This window comes from Lolium perenne, chromosome 1 (assembly GCF_019359855.2).
Source record: "Lolium perenne isolate Kyuss_39 chromosome 1, Kyuss_2.0, whole genome shotgun sequence".
NCBI classification, from domain to species: Eukaryota; Viridiplantae; Streptophyta; class Magnoliopsida; order Poales; family Poaceae; genus Lolium; species Lolium perenne.
In genome coordinates, this window is record NC_067244.2 from 46,474,037 (window position 1) to 46,486,577 (window position 12,541).

General features: G+C 45.9%; 1 non-coding gene across 1 annotated transcript; it reads right to left on the reverse strand.

Annotated features, from left to right (window-relative positions):
- Positions 1–11,754: 11,754 nt before the first annotated feature.
- On the reverse strand, positions 11,755–11,893 carry LOC127327967 (small nucleolar RNA Z247). Its single transcript, XR_007868883.1, has one exon. It is a non-coding gene; the product is annotated as a small nucleolar RNA Z247 (small nucleolar RNA).
- Positions 11,894–12,541: the final 648 nt, after the last annotated feature.

A 12,541-nucleotide genomic window follows, 5' to 3' on the forward strand; every position in this document is an offset into this window, starting at 1 on the left:
TGTATATTTTGATTATGCACTAACCCTCTAATGAGTTGTTCTAAGTTTGGTGTGGAGGAAGTTTTCAAGGATCAAGAGAGGAGTATGATGCAATATGATCAAGGAGAGTGAAAGCTCTAAGCTTGGGGATGCCCCGGTGGTTCAACCCTGCATATTCTAAGAATACTCAAGCGTCTAAGCTTGGGGATGCCCAAGGCATCCCCTTCTTCATCGATAACATTATCAGGTTCCTCCCCTGAAACTATATTTTTATTCCATCACATCTTATGTGCTTTTCTTGGAGCGTCGGTTTGTTTTTGTTTTTGTTTTGTTTGAATAAAATGGATCCTAGCATTCACTTTGTGGGAGAGAGACACGCTCCTCTGTTGCATATGGACAAGTATGTCCTTAGGCTTTACTCATAGTATTCATGCCGAAGTTTCTTCTTCGTTAAATTGTTATATGGTTGGAATTGGAAAATGATACATGTAGTAATTGCTATAATGTCTTGGATAATGTGATACTTGGCAATTGTTGTGCTCATGTTTAAGCTCTTGCATCATATACTTTGCACCCATTAATGAAGAAACACCTAGAGCTTGCTAATTTGGTTTGCATATTTGGTTTCTCTAAAGTCTAGATAATTTCTAGTATTGAGTTTTGAACAACAAGGAAGACGGTGTAGAGTCTTATAATGTTTACAATATGTCTTCTATGTGAGTTTTGCTGCACCGGTTCATCCTTGTGTTTGTTTCAAATAGCCTTGCTAGCCTAAACCTTGTATCGAGAGGGAATACTTCTCATGCATCCAAAATCCTTGAGCCAACCACTATGCCATTTGTGTCCACCATACCTACCTACTACATGGTATTTCTCCGCCATTCCAAAGTAAATTGCTTGAGTGCTACCTTTAAATTTCCATTCTTCACCTTTACAATATATAGCTCATGGGACAAATAGCTTAAAAACTATTGTGGTATTGAATATGTACTTATGCACTTTATCTCTTATTAAGTTGCTCGTTGTGCGATAACCATGTTCACTGGGGACGCCATCAACTATTCTTTGTTGAATATCATGTGAGTTGCTATGCATGTCCGTATTGTCTGAAGTAAGGGAGATCTACCACCTTAATGGTTGGAGCATACATATTGTTAGAGAAGAACATTGGGCCGCTAACTAAAGCCATGATTCATGGTGGAAGTTTCAGTTTTGGACATATATCCTCAATCTCATATGAGAATAATAATTGTTGCCACATGCTTATGCATTAAAGAGGAGTCCATTATCTGTTGTCCATGTTGTCCCGGTATGGATGTCTAAGTTGAGAATAATCAAAAGCGAGAAATCCAAAATGCGAGCTTTCTCCTTAGACCTTTGTACATGCGGCATGGAGGTACCCCATTGTGACACTTGGTTAAAACATGTGTATTGCGATGATCCGGTAGTCCAAGCTAATTAGGACCAGGTGCGGGCACTATTAGTATACTATGCATGAGGCTTGCAACTTGTAAGATATAATTTACATAACTCATATGCTTTATTACTACCGTTGACCAAATTGTTTCATGTTTTCAAAATCAAAGCTCTAGCACAAATATAGCAATCGATGCTTTTCCTCTATGGAGGACCATTCTTTTACTTTTATTGTTGAGTCAGTTCACCTATTTCTCTCTACCTCAAGAAGCAAACACTTATGTGAACTGTGCATTGATTCCTACATACTTGCATATTGCACTTATTATATTACTCTATGTTGACAATATCCATGAGATATACATGTTACAAGTTGAAAGCAACCGCTGAAACTTAATCTTCCTTTGTGTTGCTTCAATGCTTTTACTATGAATTATTGCTTTATGAGTTAACTCTTATGCAAGACTTATTGATGCTTGTCTTGAAGTACTATTCATGAAAAGTCTTTGCTATATGATTCACTTGTTTACTCATGATACATTGTTTTGATCGCTGCATTCACTACATATGCTTTACAAATAGTATGATCAAGGTTATGATGGCATGTCACTCCAGAAATTATCTTTGTTATTGTTTTACCTGCTCGGGACGAGCAGAACTAAGCTTGGGGATGCTGATACGTCTCCGACGTATCGATAATTTCTTGTGTTCCATGCCACATTATTGATGATATCTACATGTTTTATGCACACTTTATGTCATATTCGTGCATTTTCTGGAACTAACCTATTAACAAGATGCCGAAGTGCCAGTTGCTGTTTTCTGCTGTTTTTGGTTTCAGAAATCATAGTAACGAAATATTCTCGGAATTGGACAAAATCAACGCCCAGGGTCCTATTTTGCCACGAAGCTTCCAGAAGACCGAAGAGGAGACGAAGTGGGGCCACGAGGTGGCCACACCCTAGGGCGGCGTGGCCCAGGCCCTGGCCGCGCCGACCTATGGTGTGGGCCCCTCGTGCCGCCTCTTTACCTGCCCTTCCGCCTACTTAAAGCCTCCGTCGTGAAACCCCCAGTACCGAGAGCCACGATACGGAAAACCTTCCAGAGACGCCGCCGCCGCCAATCCCATCTCGGGGGATTCAGGAGATCGCCTACGGCACTCGCCGGAGAGGGGATTCATCTCCCGGAGGACTCTACGCCGCCATGGTCGCCTCCGGAGTGATGAGTGAGTAGTCTACCCCTGGACTATGGGTCCATAGCAGTAGCTAGATGGTTGTCTTCTCCCCATTGTGCTTAATTGTCGGGTCTTGTGAGCTGCCGAACATGATCAAGATCATCTATCTGTAATTCTATATGTTGTGTTTGTTGGGATCCGATGAATAGAGAATACTATGTTATGTTGATTATCAATTTATATCTATGTGTTGTTTATGATCTTGCATGCTCTCCGTTACTAGTAGATGCTCTGGCCAAGTAGATGCTTATAACTCCAAGAGGGAGTATTTATGCTCGATAGTGGGTTCATGTCTCCGTGAATCTGGGGAAGTGACAGAAATCTCTAAGATTATGGATGTGCTATTGCCACTAGGGATAAAACATTGGTGCTATGTTCGAGGATGTAGTTACTGATTACATTACGCGCAATACTTAATGCAATTGTCTGGTGTTAGCAACTTAATACTGGAGGGGGTTCGGATGATAACCTGAAGGTGGACTTTTTAGGCATAGATGCATGCTGGATAGCGGTCTATGTACTTTGTCGTAATGCCCAATTAAATCTCACTATACTCATCATAATATGTATGTGCATGGTCATGCCCTCTTTATTTGTCAATTGCCCAACTGTAATTTGTTCACCCAACATGCTGTTTATCTTATGGGAGAGACACCTCTAGTGAACTGTGGACCCCGGTCCAATTTTCTATACTGAAATACAATCTACTGCAATACTTGTTTTACTGTTTTCTGCAAACAATCATCTTCCACACAATACGGTTAATCCTTTGTTACAGCAAGCCGGTGAGATTGACAACCTCACTGTTTCGTTGGGGCAAAGTACTTTGGTTGTGTTGTGCAGGTTCCACATTGGCGCCGGAATCTCTGGTGTTGCGCCGCACTACATCCCGCCGCCATCAACCTTCAACGTGCTTCTTGACTCCTACTGGTTCGATTAAACCTTGGTTTCTTACTGAGGGAAACTTGCCGCTGTGCGCATCACACCTTCCTCTTGGGGTTCCCAACGGACGTGTCAACTACACGCATCAGCCCCCTCGGCTGGCCTCCGACGCCCTCCTCTGGACTACTTAAACGGTTCGATCTAAAAACGCGAGGCACGAAGTCGAAGTCGCCAGAAACCCTCCAGAACGCCGCCACATCGCGAAACTCCGTCTCGGGGACCAGAAACTCCGTTCTGGCACTCCGCCGGGACGGGGAATTGGAGGAGATCATCGCCATCATCACCACCTACGCCTCTCCATCGACCAGCAATATTTCCCCCATCCTTGTGTGAGTAATTCCCTCGCTGTAGGCTGAAGGGGATGGTAGGCATTGGATGAGATTGGTCATGTAATAGCATAAGAGTGTTAGGGCATAGTGCCTAGTGTCCGTAATTGGTACTTTGATGATATTGTTGCAACTTGTTATGCTTAATGCTTGTTACTAGGGCCCGAGTGCCATGATCTCAGATCTGAACATGTTATTATTTCATCATGATATGCATTGTTTTATGATCTTACCTGCAAGTTGTATACACATGTCGCTGTCCTGAACCCGAGGCCCCGAAGTGATAGAAATCAGGACAACCGGAGGGGATGGCAGTGATGTGAGGATCACATGTGTTCATGGAGTGTTAATGCTTTGCTCCGGTACTCTATTAAAAGGAGTACCTTAATATCCAGTAGATTCCCTAGAGGCCCGGCTGCCACCGGCTGGTAGCACAAAAGATGTTGTGCAAGTTTCTCATTGCGAGCACGTACGACTATATACGGAACACATGCCTATGGATTGCTTTGTACTTGGACACCGTTTTATTATTATCTGCAAATGCCCTGCTTTGATTGTTACATGAGTTTCTCTCATCCATGCATTGCCCGTCATCCATCCCTGTGCCTACAATATTTTAATCCTGCTGTTTACTATAATCACTACTGCTGTCTCTGTTCCACTGCTGCTATTATTTCACTACTGCTACTGCTATGAACTGTTACTACTGATAAACTCTTGCGAGCAAGTCTGTTTTTAGGTGCAGCTGAATTGACAACTCCGCTGTTAAGGCTTTCAAGTATTCTTTGTCTCCCCTTGTGTCGAATCAATAAATTGGGTTTTACTTCCCGCGAAGACTGTTGCGATCCCCTATACTTGTGGGTCATCACTCACACAAGGCGATAAATGTGGCAAAGCAACTATATGTAGGAAAATGTTGCAATGCACTAGAGAGACGCTAGCAAAGCTCAACGAGACAGACACAAGATTTCTCAACTACGGGTGCAGTAAAGTAAACTTAGGCCCTCTCTTAATTCTTCTAGCACTTCACTTTCTTTTTGTAGTTTTCTTTTTGTAGAACACGCAACTATGTAGCTCTTTTTGCTTCTTTTAAATTTTCTATTTTTTTATATATATGACACAACTCCTTGATAACACGGCCAACAAGATATGCAAAGCACCAAAACCCTAATGAGCAGCCTGTCAAGCGGTAAAACTAGTCTCTTCTGGGGAAGTTCCTAATCACTTATATCGAAAGGCTGTGTCTATGGTTGGGAACAAGCACATTGTACGCTATGTGGACTCGGAGTAACAAAACTGAAACTTGATAATAATAGAGACTCAAACCCTAACAATACTATATGCAAAAACAAGATACGCAAAAACAATTACGAAAAACAACTAAAACTCAAAATTAGTGCAATCTAAGGCTATGGCAAACCCTAACCCTAATATTTTTTTGGGTTTTTCTGGATAGGAAACACTCACAACTCAACTATGGGGTGGATTGTGGATGGCTTACCGAGGAAAACTGGAAATCTGATACCAAGATGTTAAGGGGTGGCCCGATCTTCTCAGTAAGCAACGGTGGTGATGATGATCACGGGGTGATAGCAGCGGAGGAACATGACGATGTAGTGGATGATAACTTGTATGACGCAACGAGATCTCTCGATTGGTCCCTGTCGCTAATGCAACAGCTCTCAACCCTGCAAGATATTCACAACTCCACACACTTGTGCACGTAGCCGGCGACCACGAAGCGGTAAGTTGCAACCGTCTAATTCCCAATGGAACAGCAGATCACACAATACTTTACCAGGATCTACACAATATCAAGCAATATGGTGTAGGAAATTCAATAGTTTTCCAGAGCAAACAACTAAGACCTAGGGTTTATCTTAAACGTGGTCTAAAGCAGCTAGGGGGCGTCCTGGGCACTTATATAGGTATCCAGGACGACTTCTGGTCGAAAAGATACAAGAATAATCGACCCAGAATAGATCTGATCGAGAAAGACTCGGACACAGCCGATCTGGGGGCCGGTCGACTGGGCCTGGGACCGGGCTGGCCGGTTCAAACCGGGCCAGGGACCGGATTCCAACCGGGCTCGAGAATTGTGGCACAGTAACGTCCCCGGTTGGCATCAGCGTGGCGCCCGGTTGGCGACGGGGTGGATCCGGCCTGCCGCCCGGTCGGACAGGGCCAGGGACCGGGCGCGCCGGCATGGCGGCCGGTCTGACCGGGTGCTGGGCCGGCCTGGACTTTACCTTCTCCTCTCGCGCATGCCTCCCGCTCCTCCCTCGCGCGTCCATGAGATTTCTTCATGTCCAGCTCCTTGTCCAGCTCCACGTCCATCTTCACGTCCAGCTGCTCTTCTCCTCCTCGTGCGATGCTTGTCTCCTCTTCATACCTGATGATACATAAGTAATGGTACTTAGGTAGTATAATGTTTTGATCAATCAAAGTATCGTTTAAGAACAAGTTCACCTGTTGTTTAAGTAGATTCGCACGAGCCCTTGTAATAGGTCCAATCCGAACTGCATTGGACTTGACCTTCACAGCAGGTTCATCTTCAGTTGGTAATGACGAAGGTGGTAGTGAGGTAGGGATGTCCTCATCATTGACTCCATCTGGATCCGACATACCGTGCAAGCCGCAGAGCTTTGACAAGATCCGTGTGACATTCTGCCTGATGGATCTGACCTGCAGCGTAAGATGGATTCGAAATCACACCAAGACATGCTTAGATGAAAAGGTGATCAACACAATAGTTGTTTGTATCTTAGTGGTGTACAAATTTTCCTTTTGCATCATCTCCATCTGAGTTACAAAGCAATTTTCAGAGGCAAGACAAGAAGCAGAACAATAAACATAGTTGTATCCAAATTCTATCCAACTTAGGGTAGGTGTAGGGTATTTGAGCGGAAATTAGAAGTCTGTTTCTTGTACGAAACGTGTAAAAAGTTGTCCCAAACTTGCATGGGAAGTTCAGCCACCTCATATATATGATATATATGTAAACGGTGACGGCCGATTGAAATTAAGCAAACAATCGACAAACATCAGTATATCTACTTTTTTCTCATACCTTTGTTCTTGCTTCTATTCTTCGGCAACTTCCCATAGATTTTACCTGAGATCGATAACCGAGCTTGGAGAAGTCAAATCCATCCAAGTTCAACCCATAGTCTACGGAACCTCCGACGAGGTCCCTCCGGGTTGTCTTGCGTATCGCACTTCCAGCCAACCACCTTCGACGTGAGTTGTGGTGTATCGCCAGCGGCGTCGAGGGTGCACGAGGACGTGCTAGTGCAAGCCAAAATATTTTACGCCCTAGCATCGAACCATCGTCCTTCTCGAGGTCTCGCATCTAGTCGGAAACTTTCAGGCCCAACAAATAGTTAATTCTAAATTTTAGCTGTGCGTGAAAGCAAAAATTTAACGGAAGAGGTTTTAGCGGCAGTTGGCGAATATTGAAAGGCAAAATATCTAGTTCAATAAAAGCCAGATTAGGGAGACACATGTTCGTCGTATCAAAATCCTAGGGTGGTCCAAGCACTACCCTTGCTACCCTCTAGAGCTTGCACATGCGCTTAGGCCCTATGAATCGGGACAGAGGAAGTATTACGAAGAGGCACACTATGACAAGACAACTCTATATTTTTTATAAAGCAAAATCCTTATAACTATAATTAGTATGTCTATATATACATTCAAGCTATCCACATCATCTATTTCAAGCCAATCAAATATCCATGTTATCTCCACTAACATTCATGATGTATTTTTGCATGCAAGCTATCCATGTCAACTATCCACATAACTAATTTACTGTAAAAGTTCAGAAGAGATTGGTTTCGGCGTGCCCCAATGGGTGCCGATGGCTTTCCTTATATATGCCTCAATGGCTACAACATCTCAACAGATTACAAGATAGTTAGCACCGGATTCAATCTAACAAACCCCGGTGTCTATCTCTAACTATTCGTGGAGTACAAGCCAAGGTATATCTACATACGGTTACAATCTAACCTTCTAGAACAACTCGTTTAACACGCCCCCTCAAACACAACTCTCTAGATTGAGGTGTCGTTTGAAACCTTCGAGTTGCTTCACTGGAAGGGGTTTGGTGAAGCCATCCGCCACTTGATCACCATAAGGAATAAATCTGACCTCCAACATCCTCTTTGCTACACGCTCTCGAACAAAATGAAAATCCACTTCTATATGTTTTGTTCTGGCATGGAACACAGGATTGACAGATAAATACGTTGCTCCAAGGTTGTCACACCAAAGACAGGCAACCTTCGGTTGAGATACACCAAGCTCTCCAAGAACTGACTGTACCCAAATAACTTCTGCAGTGGCATTGGCTAATGACTTATACTCCGCTTCTGTGCTAGAACGTGATACAGTTGCTTGCTTTCGCGCACTCCATGATATTAAATTAGGACCAAAGAACACAGCAAAACCTCCCGTAGAGCGACGATCATCCGGGCATCCCGCCCAATCAGCATCCGAGAATGCACTGACCAATGATGAGGATGATCTTCGAATCTTCATGCCAAGATCCATACTGTGCTTCAAATATCTGATAATTCTCTTCACCGCAGCCCAATGCAGGCTAGTAGGCGCATGCAGGTATTGACATACCTTGTTAACTGCAAAAGAAATGTCCGGCCGCGTCATGGTGAGATATTGCAAGGCTCCAACTACACTCCTGTACCGAGTCACATCATCAGGTTGTAGCACAACACCTTCATAGGCCGAGAGTTTTTCAGAAGAAGACATAGGAGAGGTTACACCTTTACATGTACTCATACCAACACGCTTGAGCAAATCCTTAGTGTACCTCCCTTGCAAAAGTGTGATGCCATCATATGTCTTCTTCACCTCAATGCCCATAAAATAATGCAAATCTCCCAAGTCCTTTAATGCAAAGTCTCCTCTAAGCTGCTGAAGTAAAGATGTTACTGCTGTAGGAGTAGAGCTCGCCACTATTATATCATCAACATATACCAAAACAAACATAGTGATCGCAGGCTTTGCAAGGAAAAAGAGAGATGTATCAGAAATTTGATGGTGTAAAGCCAAGAACTTGAAGCTTTGCACTTAATCTAGAATACCAAGCACGAGGGGCCTGTTTCAAGCCATATAGTGCCTTGTCCAATTTGCACACTAAACCATTGCCTTGCTCAAAACCAGGAGGTTGCCTCATATATACCTCTTCCTCCAGAACGCCATGCAAGAACGCATTCTGAACATCTAGCTGCCTGAGTGTCCACCCTCGGGAAACTGCAATGGAGAGAACAAGTCTAATGGTGGCAACCTTGACTACAGGACTGAATGTGTCTTCATAGTCAATTCCATACCGCTGCTTGAAGCCTTTAGCTACTAGCCGAGCCTTATACCTCTCAATGGTACCATCAGACTTTCTTTTAATTTTATACACCCACTTGCAGTCTATAATATTCCTTCCTTGTTTTGCCGGCACAAGATGCCATGTCTTGTTCCGTTGAAGAGCCATGTACTCCTCTTCCATAGCACTCTTCCACTTTGGGTCGCCAAATGCCTCTTGAACATTTTCAGGTTCACCAGTGGCAGCAAAGTTCGCATATCGGATCATTCCTTCAAAGAGTTTTACTGGTTTCTGAATTTTATTCTGCAATCGGGTCAGAGGTCGTCCAGCCACAGAAGATCTGGGAGGCTCTAGCGCAGTGGATCTGCCAGCAGATGGCTGCTCTGCCTTCCTGGACGATGCAGCGGATTCGGTGTGGGCAGCCGAGCCGTGCGGCTGCGAAGAAGCGGACGACGTCGCCGCAGACGATCCCGTGGCCTGTCCCGAGGCAGACCCGCGCGTGTGCCGTGGGCTGCCTGGCGCGTCCGCGCCTGACGCGTGGCCCAACGGAGAGCTGGGAGCAGAAACCGCGTCGTCAGCGGTCCCGCCTGACCCTGGCGATGACGATCCCGACGAAGATTGTGTCGGAGAGGTGGAGCCGCCAAGTGAATCTGCATCGGAGTCAGCGTCCGAGACTCCTGCTCCGTGTACACCACCCTGCGTACCAGAAACACTTCCAGAACCGGAATTAGCAGGATTAGCAATTAACAGGTCATCAATTAATTCCCCCCTTTGATCAAAACGGGTTGACGTGAGAAGATCTGTGGGTAGAAGTAGAATTTCGGCATGAAGACGCGCACCGGCATTGGGATTGAGTTCCGAGAAGGGGAAGACATTTTCATCAAAAGCTACGTCTCGGGATATATATAATCTGCCACTAGAAATATCCAAGCATTTGTATCCCTTGTGCAAATTGCTATAGCCAAGAAAAGCACACCGGGTAGATCGAAACGAAAGTTTGTGGGAGTTGTATGGACGTAAATTGGGCCAACACGCACATCCAAAAGTGCGCAAGAAGGAGTATTCAGGCTTTCGTTTAAAGAGACGTTCTAATGGTGTTTCATGATGAATGACTTTGCTAGGAATACGATTAATGAGGAAGGTGGCAGTTAGGAATGCTTCATCCCAATATTTCAGTGGCATGTGGGCATGGGCTAGGAGAGACAAGCCTACTTCGACAATGTGTCGATGCTTTCTTTCAGCAGACCCATTCTGTTGATGGGCATGTGGACAAGAGACATGGTGTTCGATGCCTATACGCTGAAAGAAGGAGTTTAACTTTTGATATTCACCTCCCCAATCAGATTGGAGAGCAAGGATCTTCTTATCAAAGATTCGTTCAACATGGTTTTGGAAGTCATGAAATCGAGCAAAAACATCAGACTTATTCTTAATAAGATAGATCCAAGTAAACTTGCTATAGTCATCAACGAAGCTTACATAGTACTTGTGACCTCCAACAGAAGCACAAGCAGGACCCCACACATCCGAAAAAATGAGCTCTAAAGGAGCACTAGAGACACTACTTGACCTAGGATAAGGGAGTTGATGACTCTTCCCTTTTTAACAAGCATCACAAATAAAATTTTCTGAATCATCCTTGAAAGAAGGAAGATCATTATTCCTAAGGAATCTTGAGACAACTTCAAAAGAAGGATGCCCTAAACGCCTATGCCACCGAGAGGTCGATGGTTTATTGACTCCAAAAGCTTGTTTCGATGACGAGGGAAGACTTGGTGGGAAGGGATAAAGGCCACCATGACCTCTACCGTGAAGAATGGTTCTCCTCGTGCCCTGTTCCTTGACAAAAAAGGAATTTGGATGAATTTCAACAAAAGCATCATTATCGTATGCTAAACGATGGGCAGAAACAAGACTTTTTGTGGCTTGAGGGGAATGAAGAATGTTGTTTAAGTGAAGTTGTTTATCACAAGGGGTAGGAATAATCGAATGACCTATATAATTGATATCCATACCTGCTCCACTCGCGGTGTGGATTTGCTCGTGGCCGTGGTACCTGTCGCGGACCGTGAGCTTCTCTAGCTCGCCCGTGACATGATCGGTCGCACCGGTGTCCAGGTACCAATTGGTGTCGACGCCGTACGCCGACGATGATCCAGCCGGCTTCTCCTCGCCGGTGTACTCCTTGTTGAAGCGCTTCCAGCACTTGATCACCGTGTGCCCGTACTTGGCGCACACCTGGCACTGTGGGCGTGGGTTGCCATTGGCATCAAATGGCTGTTGGCTGTTGGGGCGGCCAGAGTTGTTGGTGAAGTTGCCGCCCCCGTTGCCGTTGCCGCGCCCACCATCGCCGCGTCCGCGGCCGCCACCGCGACCACCGCCACGATAGCCTAAGCGACCACCACCGCAGGAGGCAAGATTGACAGAGGAGGTACCACGGCCTCCTCCTTGCAGACCACCGAAGCTGAGCGGGCCACCTGATCCCTGAGCCCCGCCGTTCTAGATGTCGAGGCGGGTCTCAAAGTTCAGGAGGTGAGCGTAGAGCTCGGACAGCGGAACCGGATCGGCCCTGGTGGTCATCGACGTGACGAGCGGATTCCAATCCGCATCCAGTCCGGCGAGGATGTACGCCGTCAGATCGTCCTCGTCCATCTTCTTCCCGGCGGACACCATAGCGTCGCCGAGGCTTCTCATCCGAGCGAAGTACTCGGAGACCCGCTTTTCTCCCTTCTGGGCGCTTGCAAGTTGCATCCTGATCTGCATCACCTGCGCCCGGGATTGCGATGAATACATCGCCGTCAGTGCCGCCCACACTTCGGCAGAGTGTTCCAGGGACGACACTTGGATCAGCACCCCCCTCGTCAGCGAGGAGAGGAGGAAGCCCAGGACCTGCTGGTCCTGAGCCACCCACGTGGCATACACGGGATTGGGGACCACCAGAGTCTCCGTGCCGCCCTTCTCGAGATCGACCTCAACGTCGATGGTCTGGGGTGGCTTCTTTGCCCTGCCATCAAGGAAGCCAACAAGTTGGCGCTCCCTCAGAGGCGGCATCACCTGCGCCTTCCAAAGAGGAAAGTTATCCCCTCCGAGCTTCTCTGTCACGACACCGGCCTGCGGAGCCGAGAGCTGCATGGGGGAGAACGAGGATGAGGAGGAGCTAGACATGATGGAGGAAGTAGGCTCTGATACCATGTAAAAGTTCAGAAGAGATTGGTTTCGGCGTGCCCCAATAGGTGCCGATGGCTTTCCTTATATATGCCTCAATGGCTACAACATCTCAACAGATTACAAGATAGTTAGCAC